The 23,550-nt window shown below is 43.0% G+C and overlaps 1 pseudogene; it reads right to left on the reverse strand.

The window, feature by feature from the left end:
- Positions 1–1,406: 1,406 nt before the first annotated feature.
- LOC146191414 (cytochrome P450 3A14-like) overlaps positions 1,407–23,550 on the reverse strand; it is a 31,139-nt pseudogene continuing 8,995 nt past the window's right edge.

Genomic DNA, 23,550 nt, shown 5'->3' on the forward strand with positions numbered 1-23,550 from the left:
GGCCCGCTTTTCAAGAAGAGCTAGTTTTTTTCAGACTTGTATGTGTAGCGGTGCCCCACACTAATGGGCAGTAGTTTAAATATGAGTGAAATAATGCATAGAAAAGCAACAATTTTACCTTTTGCGGCAGATAACTTCTAAAACGCGACATAAATCCGATGACTCTAGATGGTTTTAAGGCTACATCGGTTATGTGGTCAACCCACAACATATCCGAGTGAATATTACGCCAAGCGACCTAAATGACCTTACTATTTCAATCTGTTCATTGTTATAGAATAGCTGTTCGAGCTCACAGCAATTTTCGTTTTTTGGGTGGAAAAGTATTGCCTTTGATTTTACAGTATTTACAGAGAGGAGATTTTTACTGGACCATATTTGTATTCTTTCCATACGTTCGCATTGCATATTAAACTGTTACTAGCATCGCCAGATAAAAACAAACTGGTGTCATCAGCGTAAATAATGAACCGAGCATTCGTATCCGCACTTATTATATCATTAATGTATAGGTTAATTAGCAATAGTCCCAGAATACTCCCTTGGGGTACCCCGCAGGACAATCTTAGCAGAGTTGACTTATCTTTATTTATTTGAACCTGCTTCGAAACATTCAAGGTTTCGAAGCAGGATGCTGTGATTTATGCACTCAAATGCTTTTCTAAATTCTAAAAAAATTCCCAAGACAAGTTTTCTATTTTTAAGGTTTTTTAATATATAATCGTTCTGGTGCAGAAGGGCCAGTTCTGTTGAATGGTTTTTCCTGAAGCCACATTGGCAGTCGGTGATTACACTGTGTTTATTTAAAAAGCTTTCTACTCATTTAAGGATCAGTTTCTGCAACACTTTTGAGAAGATAGGCAAAATACTAATTGGTCGATAGTTCCCAAGGTTATTTTTATCATCTTTTTTTCTGTAAGACTCTCACTCTAGCGATCTGCATTCTCGAGGGAAAAGTGGCAGTTTCGACACATAAGTTATATATGTGCTCTAATGGTAGCAATAATGTCGGTTACGTGCTTAACTGGACGTATTTGGATATTATCCGCATCACACAAGGTACTGCTCTTCAGGTCTCTAACCATTGATAAATTTCATGCCTAGAGACAGGTTCAAAAAATAAAGAAGCATGCTTGTTCTTTATTACAGCACAACCATGTCGAAGACTTTTTCTTTCGCAAACATCTCATTGTAACGAAATAAATCCATTTAACTAGCAACATTGTAGTGCATACTGCGCAGATAAGGGGCAATCAAGGAAACACCCCTAGTAGGAATGGTTAATTAAAGTCTAAATGGTGATTCCCCAAGACTGAAATTCATTATTCTGCTACATACAACTACTATTTTGCGACAACACTTCTAGAATTGTATTTGGACAGGTGACGAATGCACAGCCGACACAAACTTCTTCTTGGCCGATAGCGACACTGTTGTTGGTCGTCAAGTATGCAGCTCGCTTTCCCGTCCTCATTCGAAATTCAGAGCCGGCGAAATACAATCCAAGGGCCAACCATGGGTTTTGAGACCACAGCACAAGAACCAATGCGGAGGAAACCCTGCAAACCAGCATGAACTAATGAGAAAAAAAAAAGCAGGGATCCGAACGAATATTCGCTTATAAACTAAAGCAATAACATTATCAATCGCAGCTGCTCGAATTGCTTCTCTTACTTCGATAAATGAACCGTTTATTTTTTGCAGGAGTGAAGTAGTGTTCGGACAAAGCAATGCCAAGGAAACGCTATCCCATCTTAAAACGTTATCAAGGATGTAGCCACCAAATAATATTTCAAGACAACATAAAATGTTTAAGAATTAGACAAGAGTACACTGATCAAATGCATGCTCGGGTTTAGCTATTTCTTTAAGGGAGGAAGACCAGAATCCTTAATAGAAAATTCCATGGTGTGTTGTGCGTTGCCATCTTCCGACGCAATTATAGTGTTGGTGAAGAGGAGTAGAAAGCCGGAGTGGCATCACTCATGACGCCGTCAGCGAATTTTAAGGCAAAATCATTAACAGCACCACTAGGTGAAAGTCCGCCTGGGGTTGTTCTTGCTATGTAAAGAAAATTGTACTTAAAGAAACTTACAAGGGACTGTCTTCCCTCATTAAAACAACCAAATAGGACATAAATACAACTACCATCGCCAAGCAGAGTCAAACACATACAACACGAGGAAATCCGGCGCAGTCACTAACATCCCGGGTTTTGCGCGGTATGCGGAGGAAGCAAGTAACGCGCCTCACACGCGCTGCTCACATCATACCATTAATATCGCAGCAGCCATTTCCTTTTCCTTCTTCATACAGTTGCAACAACAACAACAACAACAACAACAACAACAACAACAACAACAACAACAACAACAACAACAACAACAACAACAACAACAACAACAACAACAACAACAACAACAACAACAACAACAACAACAACAACAACAACAACAACAACAACAACAACAACAACTGTCACACGGCCACTTCTCACAGTAATGAAATGGGTGCTCCAACGCCACAGACACTCCTGCTCTTCCAGGGAGACGAGGTCGATGCAGGCCTGTTCGAATAGGCGCGTTCCCGTGCGTTGTAGCATTGGGGCCATCTGTTGTGGTTGTAGCGTTGTAGCGTTGTAGCATCGGGGCCAAGATGGCCCCGATGGGGCCATCTTGTTGTGGTTGGCGGTGTCAACAAACGCCGGAGCACAAAAAGATGGCGTCGGCATGCGGCATCACTAACGGGCCTCTATGTGGCACCAGATTTCCATTCTTTCATACCAAAATTAGGGCAGTCATTCCGTGGCAGCGTTGTGGGCCGGTGGCATACACTTCTTTCCCCATTCATCACGCATCTACTAGTTAAGCTGGGGGCCAGTTAGCGATAGATGTTCGAACTGGCGACGTACAGTACAACTGTATACAATTATCACCTCAACATATCACTTGACCAAGTGCGGCGGATGTCGGCAGAGGAAGAGGATGAGTGAAGAGGGCGCCGCAATAGAAGCAGAAATAGTAGAAATGGCATTGCGCTACCGATAACGCGGTGGCGCGCGCCGCAGGAGGAATTGTGGGGAACAAGCACCGTGGCAGTGCATCCGGTGAGCCAGCTTCGCCATCATACATGTAGGTTGTGCTAAGTGCCTGTGCAGACTTTTTCTCTTCTTGAGGGATTTGATTGGCATTTACTCCACCGTTCTGAATGCTAGCGGAAATATTTTAGGGATTCTTTGCAATGAAGCATAACATGCACAAACCCCTGAACTGTGTCGCTCTCTCTAAAAACAATGGCAACAGAGCGACGCAACACTTTTCTTATCGTAGCACTGTTGAGAGTCAAAACGACCAATTGCAAATATTTCGCGGTTGTTTTCTCTGCCAAATTGTCGTCGAATGCTTATGAACAACCTTTGACAAAAGTGTAGAGTTCAGGGGGTTCCCTTAAAAGCCAAGTGGTGTGGCCGGGTAAGCATTCGTGGAAGCCCTACCAGCCAAAGAAGACAGGACGAAATATATTCTTACATTTGGGAGGTATCGAAAAGAGAGTGGAATTACGGACCCATGGGATGAATCGTAATGAAATCCCCTCGGCTCCGAACTTTTGACAAAGACAGCAGATTACATTGAAGTAGATAGTTGAGTGTTATACTTTCTTCTGAATATGTACGCCTTACTAAGGAGCGCTTTGTGATGACTCTCTCGGAGCATACTTTTATGCAGGTATGCGCTGTGCTACCTTCATTCATCATTATACATGGCATGGGAATTTGCTCTGCTGAACAAAGACTCCCTCTGTGCTTGTGCAGTAGCTCATTTCCGGTGGCTCGGGTGGCCCCAAGTCCATAGCGGCAAAGCGTATTGAGGGAACAAGACGAGCTGTTGTTCTGCAGAGCGGTTACATTTTAGTATTTTCTTCTCAAGCCATTTAGAGCATTGAGACAGTGTGTGCAAAACACAAAACGAGCGCAGGTGAAAGAGTACTTTGAAAAATATAAATAATTATGTGATTCATACCGTTCCAGTGTAGACCACTGTATCCCGAATATTAGCGAGAATTCTCGACAGCAGATGCATACAAATAAGTTCATGTAGGAAATTGTGCCTCCTTATCAAAGGAGAAGATAAAGATGGTTCGAAAACGACGTTGCTCATTTTCTTGAGTTCATGAAGCGTAGAGGACCCCTCATAAGTGGTAAAAAACCGCTTAAACTAAGGAGCGCTGTGAAATATGTCTAAAGCAAACACAATGCCTGTCAAATGTGCGCCACCAAAAGCGGTAATGACACAGGCTCCCCAAACTGAAAAATATTCCAGGAAATGCCTGACTCGAAGAAGAAAAGCGGACGAAGGCGCACGCATATTAAGCAGATAAAGAAGGGGGCTGCTGCATCAGTGGCACTCAACCTAATGAGACGTCCTAGAAGATCTAGCACTTTTCCGAAATGCAATTCACACTTACATACAAGTAAACAATCACATAGATAATTTTCTCAAATCTCCGTTACGGGCCGACTATTTGTTAAAATATTTTGGCCTGAATTTCTGAGTGGTTCACGTACCTCTCCTTGCGAAGGTCCCAGTTCCAGGTGAAAACGCTGAACCAGCCGGGCAATCGTGCAGTTGATTTCCATCGTGGCCATTCGCATCCCGACGCAGTTTCGGGGTCCAACTCCGAAGGGTTGGTGCGCCATCTTGTGGAAGCTACCTATTTTTTCGGGGGCGAATCTGTCGTGCAAAGACAGAAATTTTACATCCCTGTCGAATAAACAGCACAACAACGTAGCAAGATAATGTGCAGTTCTCTTGTAACGTCAGACTTTTAGTTCCCATTTTGAACGTTTTTATTTCTGCAGTTTATTCCATGGTAATTTTGTGTACTCTATATATATGTGTAGTGTTTGCTGTGGTGAACATTTTGTTGTCCTTATAATACTTTCTTTTGTCCCTAGACGTAGGCGCTTAAAACTGGCGCGAAAATAATAGTGGGACTACAAAACCTTTTTCTGTTAATTTCGTTTTTCACTGGATTGAAGGTACGCTTCACCGGAGTGAGTTTATATTCATGGAGAAAATGTCTGTTCCATACATCTACAATCACTCTTTTCTTGCGCAAATGGCGGAACCCGATCTCAAGAACATATTACATTTCTCACCACTTACAGCATCCACTCTCAATGTAGTAGACAAGTCAGTTTCTCGTATGCGTTTCGTATTGCCCCAAAAGCGGTTTCATTTCCTAATCACCGGCTGAATAGTCCTAAAAGAGGCACATCGCTGTGACGTGCGCCGTGCGTCGTACCTGTCCGGGTTGAAGGTCAGCGGGTGTGACCAGTATCGAGCGTCCCTGTGGATCTGCAGCGTTGGTGACATAATGCACGTCCCGGACTTGTACTTTACGCCATTGTATTCGAAGTCATTGACAGCCCTTCTCGTTGAAAACCTATTCGGGAGTGATAGAAAGTAGATACGAGCAATAGGAAAGTCGATGGGACTCTAATGCATTCATCGTGAGGAACACGCGAGGACGATACTCACAATGTCGCAACCGGGTATATGCGCAGAGCTTCGTTGACGACTTGTCCTAAATAAGGCATTTTCCTCGTCAAGGCTTCATAATCCATGTCTTCCTATATTTGAAAATCAAGAAAATGCAAGAGATAGAAGAAAATATCGTGGGCGCTCAATGCGGTTCATGCGGCGGTGTATTGTCGTTAGCGTTACAGTCTGCCTCGCGTTTCCACTGCCTATATGACACACCTTAAACGTCTAGACAATCCATTTGAATAGTTGAATCCATGCTTTTTTCAGCACGCTTTTCTGGAATTGGGAAGCTTCTAGTGGTGTTGTGGTCGGGAATGAGTGAAGACTTTTGGAGGATCCATTTCTGCATGCCCGTTATGGTAGCGGGTGAAAGCTTGTAGATTGGAGGTGCACTTTGTCTGTCTGCAAGAAGCCTGAAAGGTGCAGGCTCAACGCGCCAGTGCCGGATATATTTTTTACCATAAGGGATGCTCTAAATCCAAAATATTTAAAAAGACAGCCTGGAGTGTTATGTAGACATGTACAACGGAAGGAGGATGCATCTTGTGTACATAACATGCTCTTGAAGACGTCATTTACAAGACGGATTGCAAATGATATTGAAACACACCGCCTAGCAAAGCCGCAGTTCAGAAGTGAGCAGCGCACTTTCACAGCACAGCCCCCTTCTGCCTCCAATTTTTTTTCCTTATCGCCTGAGCTCTAGAATTGTCAAATATTTATCCCTATACACGTAACTCTTTCCTTTTAATACATTGACACAATTCAGCAGATTCCCAGTAAATAAAAAAATCTTAAGACGTGCACTGCCACAATTTCTATAATTGCAGAGTTAACCTTTGTTGCATGCAAGCTGCCTTTACAGCTTTGATCAAGTCAAGATATTAAAAAATAAGGAAAGCAGGAAATACTACCAGGTGCTGTACAGGAAACGCTTTCTAGACTGGTTGTTCAGCACCGCATCCTACATCAGCTGATTATGCCCTCAATTTTAATGAAGAAAATAGTCATTTCGGTTCATGTCCTCTCACGATGACAAAAAGACAGTGCTTTCAAGCAGGACGCCCTTAGGATTACAGAATGTATGAATGATGCATGCATCAAACATGAGTTAGAACAATGGCAACGTAACGCATCATTATCTAGAATGCAGGTGCTTAAAATATGTTACTACTTGAATTGCTGGAAACAGCATCGCAGACTTCTTTTCGAACTCGAGCTTGAACCTCCGGGTGTTTAGCCAAAAGGTACGTAATGTAACTTCATGCCGTTGCTGTTGTTTTGTATCTGCAAATGAGTGTCTACATTTAAAACAGAATCAGTTTACCTCTTTTTTAGTCTCTAGTAACATAGTTAACATAGACTGCCTTTTAATGCCTAGTTTCTACATCGTTTTTAAAAATGACAGTTAACCTTTTCTGATGTTTCAAGCACGTTAGTCATCTGCGGCAGTATGATTTTTGTTATTTTTCTACTGTTGGAAACTTTGAAGTGTAGTGTGGTGCTAAAGAGACCCCCAAGACACATTCGCACACTTCATGCTGCAGGAAATTTCCAATAAAGACTCCAATTGCTAAAAAATCGCTCATATCTTGCAGCCATGATTGTATGTACTGTTATCAGAGGACACTTTTTCGATTCGTGCCTGCCATAATTGGCAAAATCAGCATTGTTAGCATGAAATTAGGGAGCGTTATTTTTTTCCGTTCGATGATAGCACGCTATATTGGTGCGCTGTGGCATCAAGAAGTTCAGTTTTTATGTATGCTAGGGATATGACTGCCTTTAAACTCAATTTGGGAGTTTCATTGACACACAAGGAAATATTCATCGTCAGCAATGAATCTCAATTGATATAAAATATATGCGCACTGATTTTAAGCCATATTGTTTTAGTAGAACAGGACATGAGTAAAAGCGAAAGTACACAAAAAACGATGACCGATAAGTATCGAGTCTGTATATGTAAATAGAGTAAAGCCGACAGAGCAGAACATTGCGAGGTTAATTTTTGAATCACAGTACACTCAAGCAAGAAATTGTAGCTCATTTAATAAACGCAGTATACTTTATGCAATTCAAATTGCTTTATAAGCTTCAGCGTTCTTATTTAGAGAGGAGGCTGCTGAAACGAGCAGGCAAAAGTGTTACCAGATAATTTTTTAGTGATTTCATTTCAACGTTGGCTTTCTTACCCTGCCACGAACAAGGCGCCAGCATTCACAAGCACTTCTTGTGTGGTCATCGCACGGCTCTTCGATGTGTCACCTGTAAAACCCAATAATGCAGGGTGAGCTTTCCTAAATTCCTCAATGTTGGAAACTAACCTCGCAAATAGCTTATTATAAACAGATGACATGCGCTGAAGTCACGCCTAACATTGCATTGGCTTTCATATTTGATCAACTTGGCATTCTTGTTGCAAACACAAAGTCCAAGAATTTATATTCCATGTGATATCCGCTCCTATTGTTTCTTGTTCTATTAGGACAAGATCTTCAGTGTCAAACAGCAGTTCTTGTCCATGTGGCAACCGCTTCGTTTTAGATGTTAAGGAATACGTTAACATGCGCATAGAGCTTGCTTGTAACTGTACACGGTCTTTATATTGTGGGGACCGCGCCAGCTACATTCAAAGTTCCCGCGGCTACCGATGCGCCGCCGCCTAACCCTTCCCTCTCCCCGCTCGTTCCCGGGATAACCGGTCCCGCACGAGGGTATAAAGGAAGGCGCACGCCGTCGTCTCGCTCTATTCGCTCCTGCTTTTCGCTCCTGGCTGATCGCTGCCTTCCCTCCGAGACGACGACCCCGATGACCTCCCGCACCACAATGGACTTTCGGACGTGAGGTTAAAGATGTTTATTACACGGCCCGCTTTGTGTTTGTCTTGTGCATCGCTTGGGCAGAGGAATTGCCCACAACTGGCGCGCCACGTTGGGCGCCAGTTGTGGGCGATTCCTCTGGGTGAGGCCATCAAGCTAATAAACAGGTGGAAATTTTAATATACTACTAACCCTCTTCTTTCAGCAATGCAACAGAAAATAAATTGCGTTGCAATTTTTAACACACTTTTGTACGCACATGAAAGCCACCACGTCTACTGAGCCGTCTGAAGCAAGGAGGTTACAGACGCTGCTCAAGCGTGTCGTCTACTGCCTTTGAGATACTTCTGAAAACACGGTGGCGTTTTAGTCATACAAAGATGTGTTTAGAAAACGCAAACGCAATTTTATTTTGTGCTGGATTGCTGAAAGAAGAGGGTTAGTAGTACTTTAAAATTTCAGCATGTGTATTAGCTCAACTGATTCACCCATCTACCATAGCAAGGGAGAGGGGCGCTGCGATCACTTTGCGATCAACTCACGCCGGACCGGCGATCGTTTTAAACCGCTTCGCACCGCGTAGTTTTCCAACTGTCTCTATCTAAGAACGTTGGGCACGGCCAACTAAATGTGCCGTGTTCGCGACATTAAGAGCGCACGCAAAGCAGTGAATACGGACGGTCGCTTACTGCGTACACTCGACTAAACCTCTCTATTGAAACCCACTTCTAAAGTGTGCATGTTTTCATGGGCTTTCACAAAAAATGGCGGCGGTAGGTCCAACTGTTGTTCCACTATGAGTTTTACTCGTGGTATTGCTTCGGGCCTCTATGGTCCCAGAAACGTGCAACAAGTTTTGCCCTGTAATATTGAAATACATCTTCACCCGAAAGCATATATTTATCACAAAATTACACATCCCTGCACGGCGAAGTAAAAGAAACCTGTTACTACCTAGTCGTTTGCTGCAGAAAGGTGAACTACAAGAAACAGCCAGACTAGGAAGGCGCCACACAACACCCCAATCATTACATGCTCTTGAAAATATCACTTTTGCAGGTAGCATGGTCAGTGTTTCTGACTTTCAATAGCATATAGGCCGCGTGCAGTTTACAAATTTCATAAAAGACAAGTGTGTACTCTTAGGATGTCAAAATATGTCGACGCTGCTGTCGTGAGGACCATAGATCTTGCCCTTCCCTGAGTTTCTGAGTAATCTTACCAGCCGTATTTCCACTTTTTATAGCGTTGTCTTCCTCCTGATATTCGGCATCCAGCAAATTCTGGAGAACGTCGGGCTTTCGCAACTGTAAAAAGCAATTTAAATCGTAATACAGTCATCATGGCAAAACTAGGTGTTATACTAGCATCAGCTGATATTTAACTAAAGCATATGAAAGCTTACAACAATGGTACATTTTACGTTTCATAACTGTGCGTGATAAGACCAGACAAAATAAATAGCACCAGGACTTATACTTTGGACAACATGGCTTTCACAAGCAGAATGGATTAATCAGATAGTTAACAATGTCAAAAATGCTGCAGCGGGATGCCTTACCATCCTTTGCCTGAACTGCAGCTCGATTGTATGGTTCGACAAATGCGAAGTGCTTTAGAACATATAAACAAAACAGTAGTGATATCCCTCAAGCGACTGAGATATACTACGATGACTACTTATAAGTGTTCTAGCTGCCTGTTCTGATCTCTATAAAGTAAGAGCCAGGCTTTTTGGTTCCGACATGAATCTTCCTGCTGTCACTATTATCTCCGCCTCAAAGACTAAGCGGTTTTACAGGCTTCACCTTTTATTAGTTTACGTTCAATGCGTAACCATTCTATGTTTGAGGAGTTTGACACCAGATCTTTGTCGGCATGATTGCGTCGTAGTGAAGAGTGATAAGAAAAAGTGAATGGTGTAGGGAAAACATTTGGTGCATGTGGAGTAATTAGTTAATTAGAGCCAGTTAAGTCAATCGGTCGTCGAAATAGCCAACTGGAGTAACGGCGATGTCCAAAGTGATCGCATGAAACCTTACTTCCAGTCACGTGGTACCTCACTTTGGGTCATGTGACCTATGAGGCCGTCAGAATAGTGAGTTATGTCGACGTCGGAATGTGACGTCATGTTGTGAAGTCACAAAAGCGGAAGTAGACGCGTTTCGATGTGAATGAGCCGAAAAATCAAAAGTGACGTTACCGACATGAATGAGCCGAAAAAAAAAAAAACGGAACTGGACGTATTACAAGATGAGCGAAAAATGAGGCGATTAAGCGGGTGAAAAATGATCAGAAATTGTGTAAAGTGTCGTTTTGTCGAAGAAAAATAGAAAAAACTTCCGGGAGCGCTGCCGAATCTAGAGTAAAGGAATGTTTCCGCTGTACACGATAAATCGCAAGCCCCTTGTCGGACACAACCAGCGTTCCGTTGAACGTATCAGAGTTCAACGGCGCTATATAAAAAGGCGCAGTATTTGTCACTCGCAGAATCTCGCTAATACATCTGGCTGACAAATTTCGCCGACGCGAGATTTTCATCATGAGACTAGAAATGCTTTCACCTTAAAAAAATGATAGAATATGTGCAGCTTGCTGCACAATGTCGTCAACGATGTAGCTTGTATCGCAATTTGCGCAGTGTGAAATATCTACAAAGGGCACGCGATATACCGTGAGCAGCAGCAGCGCCCAGGGTTACTGATTTCTCCAGTGCAGAATCTTCAGTGCTCTCGGAATGTTTTCTGTCTTCTTAAATTTTCGTGGGGTTCGGGACGGGCGTTCGAGAGGCTTTCCTGTGATCTGTCATAACAAAGCAACTAGGTTCATTACACCACCATCCTAAAGATTTCGGAGCATATCACCAATCAAAGAAATTTTGCACTCACCATTGCTCGCTTCCCGAATGCAATTTGCGCAATTATATATTTTCAACCCTTATTCCATAGCGATTAAGAATTTGCGCGCTCCCATCTTTTTCCTGCTTCTCACGTCCCATTTTGCCTTGATCACACAAACAAAATCTGCCCAATTTTCGCACGAACAAAAATACAAAAAATCACAACTAACATTGGCAATAAATGAATGGAATGAGTTGCCGTCTAATATCGCTGTTCTGATAGAGTTACCAACGTTCCAAGCAGCGTTGCTAGTTTTCTAGACGCATTGAAGTCGAACTGTGTGGTTTCGTCGTTACATGTATGCATTTTTTTTCTTGCTTCTTTCAGGGACTCCTGTGTGGTTGAGTCGGTGAGTTGGCAAATATATTTTGTACCATCCTATTCTGCTTTTGTATTCGGCATTCATGATCTGTTTTTGTAGTTTCAGACATGCACTGTTACATGCTTTTAAAATCTTGTTGTCCGAAATCGTTGCATGTGTGTCTCTTTTCATACCTCTGTTATTAATTTGAAATATTGTTTGCCTGCTTACTTTTCCTAGTTTTGTGTAAAGATTACTTGCCAAGCCATTTCTTACCCGTACCCTCGTAACATCATCTCCTACCTTGTTGTGTTTTACCTTGCTTTGCTTCCATATCCCTCCATATGTAATGTCCTACTGTGCCTTTATATTTCAAATAAATAAATAAATAAATTAAATAAATAAATAAATAAATAAATAAATAAATAAATAAATAAATAAATAAATAAATAAATAAATAAATAAATAAATAAATAAATAAATAAATAAATAAATAAATAAATAAATAAATAAATATTATATGTGGTGGCTTCACCATGTGACCATTCTGCCGAAATAATTAAGTACCAAAAATTTTATGCAATGCACAAGAGGACTTTTCACTGCATTTTATGCTCAAAAACTGGAATTAACGCATGCGTGGCAGTTGGTCTGGTCTTTCTTCCCATTGTGCTACCGCTTACAATGAAAGTTAAAAGGATTGAAAGGCAATGAACCACTTGCGCGAATTCGACTCTCTTTCTTACTTTGTTGTGAAAAGCTTCCCCTAGCTTAATTTTTTTATCAGATTAGTAAATGCGATAGGTAATTGAAGAATCTCGTTTAAAGTTGAACTCATATTGAGGCACTTACTTCGGGATGTCTCTTTCTCAGTTCGATCACCTTCGCTGTTTCTTTCGTCACAGCTATCGAAGCGTAGGTGCCGAGAAGCATGTTGATCCAGCACACCGGCTTCATCACAGGCCCTAGCATGGTGGTGCTTTCTGTCGCATGATAAAAAGGAAAAAATGTTATGTTGAACATTTTCCGCCATCGAAGCCAGTAATATGCTTTTGGCGTGACTAAAAGCAGCTGATAAGAAAGGGGACACTAAGGACCTTAAAAATTACAGACCAATCAGCTTACTCTCTGTTACTTATAAGGTATTTACTAAGGTAATCGCTAATAGAATCAGGACAACCTTAGACTGCAATCAAGCAAAGGATCAAGCAGGGTTTCGGAAACGGTACTCTACTATCGATCATATCCATACCATCAATCAGGTGATAGAAAAATGGTCGGAATATAACCAGCCCTTATACATAGCATTCATTGATTACGAAAAAGCATTTGACTCAGTTGAAACCTCGGCGGTGATGCAGGCATTGCGAAATCAGGGGGTAGACGAGCCGTACGTGAAAGTGCTGGAAGATATATATAGTGGCTGCACAGCAACCATAGTTCTACATAAAGAAAGCAACAAAATTCCCATAAAGAAAGGTGTTAGGCAAGGAGACACAATCTCACCAGTACTATTCACAGCTTGTTTAGAGGAAGTATTCAGAGACTTTGAATGGGAGCAGTTAGGGATAAGGGTAGATGGAGAATACCTCAGTAATCTGCGATTTGCTGATGACATTGCCTTGCTAAGCAACTCGGGGGGTGAACTGCAAATAATGATTGATGACCTAGACAGAAAAAGTAGAAAGGTAGGCTTGAAAATCAATATGCAGAAGACTAAGGTAATGTTCAACAGCCTCGGGAAGGAACAGCAGTTTACATTAGGTAGCGAAGTACTGGAAATAGTAGGCGAATATGTCTACTTAGGACAGATAGTAACCGCACACCCGGACCATGAAAAGGAAATATCAAGAAGAATAAGATTGGGATGGAGCGCATTTGGCAAGCACTCGCAGATTATGACTAGCAGCTTACCGGTATCGCTCAAGAGGAAAGTATACAACAGTTGCATCTTGCCTGTACTCACCTATGGGGCTGAAACGTGGAGGCTAACCAAGAGAGTTCTACTTAAGTTGAGGACAACCCAGAGGGCTATGGAACGAAAAATGGTAGGGGTAACATTAAGGGATAGAAAGCGTGCAGAGTGGGTCAGAGAAATAACTCAAGTTACCGACATTCTAGTGGAAATTAAGAAGAAGAAATGGACATGGGCAGGACATGTAGTGCGAAGAGAGGATAACCGATGGTCGCTTAGGGTAACAAACTGGATTCCAAGGGAAGGAAAGCGTAGCAGGGGGAGGCAGAAAGTTAGGTGGGCGGATGAGATTAAGAAGTTCGCAGGGGTCAAGTGGATGCAGCTAGCACAGAACCGGGTTAAGTGGAGAAATATGGGAAAGGCTTTCACCCTGCATTGGGTATAGTCAGGCTAATGATGATGACGATGATGATCATGATGAAGTGCAGCCCCGCTGACTCTGATGCCATATAGTGCGTCTTGTGGGACATAATTAGTGATGTGCTCTGTGTAAACAAGAAGAGCAAATTAACGTAGGCAAGTCATTTAATCAGAAGAGCGGATGAGCGATGGTTAAGCGCATAAACTAAAGGAGCCCCCTGATGAAAGCGCTGAAATCCGAGGGAAGGCAAAGAGCTCCTTCAACAATGCTGTTTGCTGATAATTTCATATTTTGGCCGAATCGAAAGATGTACCGGGGTACGAACTGGTGAAAGAACTGGAGAAATGGAGAAGGGTAACGAGAAATTGGCCATAAGAAGCCGAGTAGAAGCTGAGAATGGAAAGAAACCTAGCATAAAGAATGCGGAAAATACGTCCAGGCGGCGAAGCGAATCTGTGGACGGGTATTCCAAAATGGAGAACAGCGCCGTGAGAAAAAAGAGAGCAACTTCAGGTACATTGGAGCTTTTCGATTGCTGTTGTAAGCGAGGAAGGAGAGACATGCCAGTACTGCCATGAAACGGGAGGCTGCCTCTTCGGCTGAAGGAACACGTTTACAAGACACTGATGAGACCGGTAAGAGTTCACAGCAGAGAAAAAAATACAGTTTGTGGCATGGAAGCCACATACTTGAGAAAGCTCATGATGAACGTTTACCAAGGTACTTTGTTGGGCGAGCTGGGAAACATCCATTATTAATTTAAACAGCTTGAATAAGAAGACACAGGACAAGATACAAGGAAGCCACAGTAGAAGCGCTGACTCACAACTATGCCTAAGCATTTACTCCAAGGCCTAGATAAAAACAAATATAACAAAAACGAAACAATCACGTGAAACAACCCCTGGGTTCACCTGCTGTGCAAAAAGTCACTCAAGAAAGATATCTGTTTGCTTGAAAGAGCAAGAGATGTTTTTTTTCAATCATTCTCTTCCCTTACGGCGCGGTTCAGGCGTCCACAGAGCAAGTGTGACAGGTACTGCGCCGTTCCTTTCCTCTGAACCAATTATTATTAGCCGAGGGGAAAATATCACTAGAAAGGCGAATGTAGTCAAATATATTACAATTAGAGGAATCTTGCAGAGCTAACTAGCCTGAGGATGGAAAGCGCAGATAAGGCAAACCCTAACGTCCTCAGAATTGTTTTATTAGAGTTCTCGAGTGAGCTTCGCACGGGCATGATCAGCACAAGCTTGCTTGTTATAATTACCGCTTTGCTATATGATCGTCTCCTTGCCCCATGCTTCCTAGCTAACATTTTTCATAAGTAATGCTTGCCGCGGACAAGACCCTGTGTTTCTGAGTAAAAACGGAAAGTCCAATAATAGTGGTCATCACCAGCCTGACTACGCCAACTGGATGTCAAAAGCTTCTCCAAAACCTGTCCAATTAGTCCGGTCCTATGACAGCTGCGTTCACATAATCCTCGCCAACCGCCTAGTATTAGTGGTGTTCCTTTCATGTAATGGGAAAAAATACAGATGGTTCAACTGAGTTAATCAAGGAATATAGCAGCAGGGTGGTTTCACAGGATTGTGTTTGCTGTGTCTCAATTATTAAATGTTATTTTGCTCTACTAATCAGGCGGCCATGCTTCCAGACCCTCATTGGATGTGCTTTACAGTTATGACCTTCTTAAATTAATGTTTTATTAGCGATGGCGTTGGATGCTAATCACACTTTTTGCGAAAGCCTGAGTGTTGCTGCTGCACACGGTACATCGCGCGCCGCTTGTTGAACACAGCCAGCGTTCCGTTGAACGCATCAAAGTTCACCGGAATTTTATTATTGGTTTACAGGAAATGAAAGGCGCAGCACCTGTCGCGCATGTTTCTGCGGACACTTAAATCCCTTCGGAAAGGTCAAAAGTCAAATGTGCTTCACCCGTCTGATATTTGCGAGAATGCGAGTTGTAGTGCTGAATCCATAAAAAAATCTTAAGGACATGCCCAAATTGCAGGCCCAAATTGCAAATTGCTATTCGTATTATTCGTGTCTTCCTGCTGCTTTCTTATTAAACAAACAAAACCTAATGTCATTGCAAGAATGCGCTGTTTTCACAAAAATTGATGGCTGTATGCAAGCTTTAAACTATGCTACGAAGGTTCCAGCCCCTTCGTTGCAAACCGTCGCTTTGCGGAACTGAAAACCATGGCTGAATGTTCCGGCTAAGCTTTATGGCACCAAGTTAGGGTATGACATCAAGTTAGGATGACGCCTCCTCTCGAGACCCGTGCCAGCTAAAAAACCAGCACTATCTAGATACAAGATGCCATCAACCACGATAACATACTAAGTGTTCTGGCGTAAGGACCGAAGGTCTCCTTTGACCCAAAGTCTGAGAGGTCGCAAATTTGGCAACCGTGCGGCAAATTTCTCGTAGCGCAAGCGATCAGCAGAAGGGACGTGTCATTGATGACGGCGTGGACTACCTCATACGCACACTACGTAAACAGCCATAAAATGTCCGCTCCAAAGAAAAGTATCAGTGTTTTGAAAGACAATGGCCCTGCAATCACCTATGCTGATAACGGAGGCGACTGTGTTGTTATGCCAGCATTTTATGCTCAAAGAAAAAGCAATGCATGACTATAATCAAGCATTTTCACCAGATCAAATTTTGCGCGAATAGGTAACGAAGGAGCTAGAAATCTTTCAGGAACATTCATTTTGATTTCCTTGCAAAAAATATCAAGAAGGGCTGGAATGGGCTCGTGCACGCGTTCTTCACAGGCAGAGGTCGTAAGGCAGATTGCGCCTTTTGCGCGATAGTTTTAAAAAAAGAAAAAGAAAGGTACCCATTCATTGAAATCCGATTTCCTAAAGAGTATCTGAATAAAGTAGTGGAACCGAACCCGATTTTAGTATGAAGCGCCAAACCACTTCTCGTCTCTCTGGCGAACGACATGACCTCTGCCACCAAGGCCTTATCAGTGGATATACATGATTTATGCTATTCTCCTAATCATCATCAACCAGAATATACCCACTGCAGGGCGAAGACCTCTCCCATATTTCTCCAATTTGCCCTCTCCTGTGGTTGCTGCATTCACTTGACTCCTGAGAACTTCTTAACCTCATTCGCCCACCTAACTTTCTGCTCCCCCTGTTACGCTTCTCTTCCCTTGGAATCCAGTTTGTTACCAGTAGCGAACATCGGTTGCCCTCTCTTCGCACTACATGCCCTGCCCACCGACATTCTACTCTATTCAAACTGAAACCAAGTATGCAGCTCACAGGCAACAGGTAGAAGAATACGGCGAAGTAATTGCAGCTTCCGTAACGCAGCTGGAATGTCGATGGATCACTGCCATGAAGTTTTGGACTTTTACATCGGCTCGACAGCGATTTTCAATCAAAGTAGTTTTACGTGCAGAAAAGGGGTGTGTACTGTACATCGCGTCTTTTGTTACACCAGTGTTGCATCATATTTTTGGTTCATTTTACCGGTGTACGGAACATCGCCTTGCTGACCTTCATGTGGTGCGCCTTTTCTCGTTATGCCAAGGACTGTCTTGTAATCTTAAATATAGCTTGGCCGAATCAGCAACGTTTTGAATGTTTTCAAATCTGAAGAAAACATTCTTAACTTGACGTATGAATTTCCTGAAGATAGTCAAATTCAGTTTGTTCTGTTCAACTGGCACTTCACGTGACCCCATGTCTGCTGGTCCTACAATATGAGATTAAAAATTCAGTTTCTACTTTATGACAGTGCTCGTTTAAAATTGGCCAATAGCGCAATTATTCATTTTGCATGCGGTTCTTCGTTTGAAAAATAATCCTAGCGCAAATTGCAATACAGACTTAACATGCCCATTGAGGAACTGCGCAGCAGGTTGTGTTTTCGATGGTCTGCTTCAAAGGATGAGCAATGTGAATTGCTTAGAGACCGAAGAGGAAAGCGAACCACTGTCTTATGGCACACATAATCTTGTGTCACATAATCTGAAGAAAATGGCAGGCGAGTACAGCGTTCGTCTCATGCTTTCGGCGCCATGTAAGGTGGCTAGATTGGGTCAAATGATGAGCAGTGGAGGTAGTCAACAAGGATGTAGGTTAAATCAAAGTTTTTTTTTATGTTCCGGAGTCTTGTGGTGGACGTACGTACAGGGGTAGTCAAAAGTTCCCAGGCCTCAAGTTCTGCTTCTACTCGGCATATTCTGGCCCTTGAGATCCCATTAAATAAATCAATTATCTCGGAGGTTAGAATAATGCTTCTTGTACCCTGCACAGATATTTTGAGACTTGGGGCTGTCGTAGCTGCCAACTATATAGCTGAGAAGAAGAGCGTGTGGCCTGGGAACTTGTGATTACCCCTGTACATAGGTCAAAACTGTCCATGCTTCAATAGAAAGGCACTGCAACACGACCGCGATTTGCCAGGTAAGTCAGGTAGGCATTAGTTACGTTATTTTGGTTCGCACCAAGTTTCATTTTAGTACCATTACGTTTTCTTTTGGTGTAGGGTTGGTTTTAGCTTCGTTTTAGTTGTCTCATCTCCTTCTACCATGTTCTTTGTTGGTTGTTCAATGATGCATAGACATGTTTCTACTTTCTATTTCTGGTTCCTTGTCTTTTTTCCTGTGACATCGTCAGCTGCTTTAATTGTTTCACCTTTGTTTTTTCTCTTCTCTCACTCTTCTTATCCCTCGTAGAGCTGTGTTTTAGCGGTCAAGGCCACGTGGGTAGGCATACTTCACTCTGATGATATTACTTTTTTTTTCCCAGTTTACTTTGCTTGTGTGCTGCCCCAGGTTTTTCCGATATAACGTAGTGAATGGAACTGCACTATGCAGATAAGCGCATTCGTGTTTTGCTTTTGCGCTGTTTTATTTTGTTAAGTGGTAGCTGCTGAGTACAAAAAACTTCTTGTTATCCCTCGAATAAAATTCGGCAGCCTGCGCTCTCTATATTTTGGGTGTTTCTTCTCTCTGTCAGTTTTATTCGCGCAGTTCTGAAAATGAATCCGGCCCAAGCCCCGAATGCAGCGCAGAAAAAATTGTATACACGACGTAAATAAAACAAACAAATTTTGTCCTCACATATTCACAGCAAGAAGATATGTTAGCTTTATCCTCTATCAACTTGTCGCCATTTCTCCTTTCGATCAGTTGTCAAAGGTGTTTACTAAACTGGCTTACATTTCTTTATTCTCAAGTCAACGCCAAGCCCGCACCGCTCGAAAAAATTGCAGCAAACTGCTCCACTCTGAAATCCATTTTACAAAGAAGTATACATAAGTGCCGGTCTGTGTATGATATTCGCTAAATTTAAGACTGGTCTTTGCGCCGGGAAATATAGCAATTCTCCGTCAATTATATGCTTCTATAAACATCTTTTTTTTTTTTTATATAGCATATTGAACATAATAGTTTAAGCCCCAGCTTTCTTCGGCGAGAGGCAAGTGGTTCCCCGTTGAGCTCGCCTTTAATGACCTTACACTGTCCCTCTTCCTGAATTGTAGCAAGAGGAGTTCGGCTTTACAACTTCGTATTCGTTTTCTTTATGCTCAATATAAGTGTATTGTTCGAGCTGTCCCAGACGCGTAATTCTGTTCTCTCAACGGTAGGGTCCTGCAACTTCTTTCTCCTGACTGGTTGCCTCTCAGCTAGTTAAACGGTATGTTGCTGAGAAGTGTCTCTGAACGCCACCTAAAAGTAACATACACTCACTGAAGGCAGGAAATGATTGCGGTGAAAATAATTGCACAGTGTAAATGTTGTCATACCATCACCTGACTCTGTTCACGGCTGGTTTTGCGGCTATTAAGAATCAAAAACATCGCATAACGCAACCTAAATGAGGGCACACCCCGGGAAAGATGTTCGTAGTTTATTTTAATGTTTTGGATTGTATAAAAAGAAGTTGCACTCAGAGGATTCGAAGAGATGTTTTGATGTGCTTCGATAAGTAGTATTAATTCGTTGCGCCGCAGAAGCGACGGGAATAGCGGCAATTAAATGCGCTGTTATTCATTTTGACAATATTCCCGCCATTTATCGCCCGGTGACGCTGCTCAGAGGGCCTTACCAGGGAGTCTTGATGCTAGCGCGTGGCGGAGGGGGCGTGCGCATCGATGAATCTTAGACCCTACCGTTGAGAGAACGGAATCACGCGTCCCACACCGCATTGCCACATTCAAAAACTGGTTTAATGCCTCTCAGAAACACCGGGCTTTTTTGATTGGACATTCGAACAGCTAATACTAAATTGTATAGATTTCAGTGTCACACTAGGCATGCTTACCAAGTCATCTAGCTGTGCGTTTCAAGAATTATTAGGTGAAAGCGCTTAGACTAAATACTTATAACGAACTTCGCTAAACTTTGAATAATCGCATATCGGGAATCAGTAGCTTTTTTTTAAATAAAAATTTCGTGAGTACACTTCGTAAAATTTAAATTTAACCCCCTAAGTGGTACACCAGAACTGATTTCGTGTCAGATATGGGTTAGGGTTATGGGATTTAACATCGCAAAGTGAATCGGGCTATGAGAGACGCCGTAGTGGAGGGCTCCTGAAATTTTAACCAGCTGGAACTCTCTAACGTGATCTGACATCGCACAGCACACAGGCGCTTTGCTTTTCGCATCCATCGAAAGCGGCCGATATTAAACAGACATTAAAACATAATGCTTTGCTTTCGTTATCAGAGAGGAATTGACCAGTGTAAGCTAATTCATTGATTTCTACCGATTCAGACCCGCACCCTCATATATATTTCGAAAACAGCTTCGAATTGTCTTTCCTGTTATTGTTAATATTCGTGTTCTGTCATTTTTATGTCTAGTTCGTACTCACCCCTAAGGTATAAAACTTTTCTGGTATGAAACACTGATGGTGATTTTTTTTTAATCTTTCAGAGTTTAATATTTGATACAAAAATATTTGTGAACGCGCTTATTATCTTTCTAGACGTAAGCAACAACTCATGCAGATCACGTTTTCTGAAAAACATTCATATATAAACAGATTGTCAAAAACTTTACACAGATATTAGAAAAATCATTTTTTTTTTCAAAGTAGACCAACGTTTATGTACATGTTCTTCATATCTTAGATTAGGCATAAACCATTCACTTACGGCACAACAAATGGAGAGGTCCCCTCATGACTCCGTTCACCACCGCCTTGCCGGCAGCGGCAATGCCTCTATTGGGTCCCTCTTTCTGAAAGCTGTAATCGACGCCTAACGCTGCACGGCCCACGTAATCCATGGCTAGCCGCTCATAGAGAAAGCACACGTTCGTCTCCTGGCCGCTGTCGGCGAGCCTTTCAACCTTCTCCATGAATATATCGGCGCCTCTTAGCACTTCTGTGATCATCTGTCCATAAATTGCAGCCAGTTAGAAAAAAAGCATATATTTACTTAGCTACAGAGTTGGTATGAAGTAAATTAGTATTCACAAAGACCCGCAATGAAGTTAGAGTGGTGTATTGCGACTGGTCCTAATGTTAAAAATAATGATCACGATTTACCAACCTAAAGCTTGATGAATGCCTGAGGAAGCCATGATCGAGAACAACGCTGAGAAAGTTTTATCTAAAGAAAATATTTAAATTTGATACCTGGTTTCAACTGATGAGTTTACATTGTCCACTGGTTATGTCACAGTTTCGTAGCACATCACTTCCTAAGCACAAAATAATGGCAAGTGAGGGACGTCAGACCCGTGTTAATTATCTTCCTTCCTATGTTCTATCAAAGGTTTGAATTTGGTCAGAGCTAAACTCAAGGACAGCTGTGAGCATGTTTTGTGAGTGCTGCGTGCCCAGATCAGCATGCTTACAAGGGGCAGCCGGAACAATAAAAATGAAAAGGAAGGTTTTATGTATTTGAACGCCGGTTATCTGTCAGTGCTGCTATGTCGAGACTGTCCAAACAAAAACACTGCACACCTAGACAAAAAGCAGAGCACCGACTTCCGTTGCTATGCGGTGAAATGTAGATCGGACGCACAGCTAGGCCGTCGTGTGAATCGCAGTTCACTCGGCAGTGACTAACGCAATAGCCTAACAGCAATGCACATGTTAACTAGCGCAAAAGACAAGGACAAAAGAGCGACGGATACCACGAACGCTAGGTATCTACTTGATTTTATTCTAGATACTACATTCAATATATAGGCAAACCATGTATAGAAGATCACAACCTAAAGCGCAAGTGCAACGGCACCTTCTGGTTCATTCAAGAATTGTAATTCATTGGATGACATAGATAAGGATGGCTTGCTTACGTAACACTCTCTTTCCATGTAAATGAGAAATGCTTCCAGTATTTCACGCTCATTCTGGTTTGAACTTGAGAAAATGGCCCATGTCTGATTGCATTCGGAGCACAATTATCCTTACAACGTTTACGAAGTGCCACCATGTGTTCCGAGCCTGATAGTCCTCGACCGATAGCCTGTCCTGATAGCCTGTGCTCCCTTAGCCGAGCATGATTACATCGGCCAGTTTGGGCGATATAACAACTCCCGCATGACAAGGGAATTCTGTAGACCACATTGATCGTTCAAGCCGCATAAGCATTTGATGTTTTATTGGGCAACATTTATTTTTTAGGGCACCATTAACAGCCCTGCACAGTTTGGCGAGTTTATCTGGTGCCGTAACTCGGACATTGCCTGCCTTCGCCACCTTCTTTAGGCGGTGTGTCAGCTGGTGAATATATGGCTGTGCCAGGCATCTAGCCCGCTTATGAGCTGGTAGCTCAGTTGTCGTTGCCTGTTTCCCGGCTTTCATACTTTTACGGGGCAATCTTTGGCGCCCGTGCCTGCATTTCGCGTCATCGTCGATATTTTCCGTTGTAACCAGTTCTGTAGCCAGGGCAGCAAGCGCTCCTGCCGCCACCATTCGCCGCTGCGTGTACCCCCCCCCCCCCCCCCCCCTTCTCTTTTCTTCCGTGGCGGCGACCACGCGTGTTCTCCGATTGCTGCGCGCGCTACTGGCGCCCCCGTTCGTCGCTGTGTGCACACTTCCTCCACTTTCTGCGTGGCGGCGACGGCATTCTCCGGTTGCCGAAGCGCTGATTCGGAATCAGCGGATCACCGTGCGTGCATGCCAAGCCGAAACACAGATGATTTGACTTGCTAGCGGCGTCAGCGGCATCAGTCAGTCGCTGCTATCTCTGCACCGCGCAACGTTCTTATGGGCCCACGCGCTGCCTCCTGCGATCTCCGAATAACTTAATTACTCTCTTTTCTTCTCCTCCAATGCCACCCCTGTGCGGCGGCAATGAGAGCGCCGGATCGGTGGCGGCATATCTCGATATGTGCTATGGGCCACGGCCGTGCCGAAACGCATAGCCGCCGCCGTTCTCCACGGCGACCTGCCTAAACAATGTCTATAATTGTACATATATGTCTTGCTCGAATTATTTGCCTCAATCTATCGAAAAGCTGAAACAGCTGATGAGCTGCGCTCGAATTTCGCATTAGGAAGTAACCTAAACGTCGGTAAATTTTTTAACATGCCTTCAGCACCGAATGTCACGATCTCCCTGGGGAAACCCACCTTCGTTCCGCGGTCTGCCTGCAGGTGCTGACTTTCAGTCACCTTGTGTGAGCAGGACTTGTCTAG

Source organism: Amblyomma maculatum, chromosome 4 (assembly GCF_055883805.1).
Source record: "Amblyomma maculatum isolate TAMU_Amacu chromosome 4, ASM5588380v1, whole genome shotgun sequence".
Lineage (NCBI taxonomy): Eukaryota > Metazoa > Arthropoda > Arachnida > Ixodida > Ixodidae > Amblyomma > Amblyomma maculatum.